We start from the raw sequence: 514 nt of genomic DNA on the forward strand, positions 1-514 counted from the left end.
CGCCACGGAAAATGCCCACAGTGCACGGATCAGCGCGCGCATGGGCTCGTTCGAACGAGCGCGAAGAGGCGCATCTAGTGGCGTGGGCGGTTCGTCTCGAGGTCACCGGAGCTGTCGCCGGCAACGAGTGGGGCGGACGCCGGGGCCCGAGCGAGTTCGAAGACGGGGCTGCGGGGCACGGTTCGTTGCGGGGATAGGTGCATTCGAACACATGCGACAACGCGCGTCGAGTGGCGGTGGTCGCAGTCACGGGGGTGGCCGGGGGTTGAGCGGTGCTTCGAGATCAGGCGGCAGCCGGAATCATAGCTTGACGGGGACGGAGTTAGGAGGCACGGGAGGGAGTGTGCGCGTGCGCGTTGGGCTCCTGTGAGCATCAGGAGCACGATGTCGTGCTCAGGCAAGCACGACGGAGAGCATGGTCACGGCGGCGAGGTGATCCGTGGCGACGGGCTCACGGCAACGGCACGAGGTAGCTACGGGGCGCAAGAGGCCCATCTAGGAGGAGCAGGAGGGG

The sequence above is a fragment of the Triticum dicoccoides genome, chromosome 2B (assembly GCF_002162155.2).
Source record: "Triticum dicoccoides isolate Atlit2015 ecotype Zavitan chromosome 2B, WEW_v2.0, whole genome shotgun sequence".
In the NCBI taxonomy this organism is placed as follows: Eukaryota; Viridiplantae; Streptophyta; class Magnoliopsida; order Poales; family Poaceae; genus Triticum; species Triticum dicoccoides.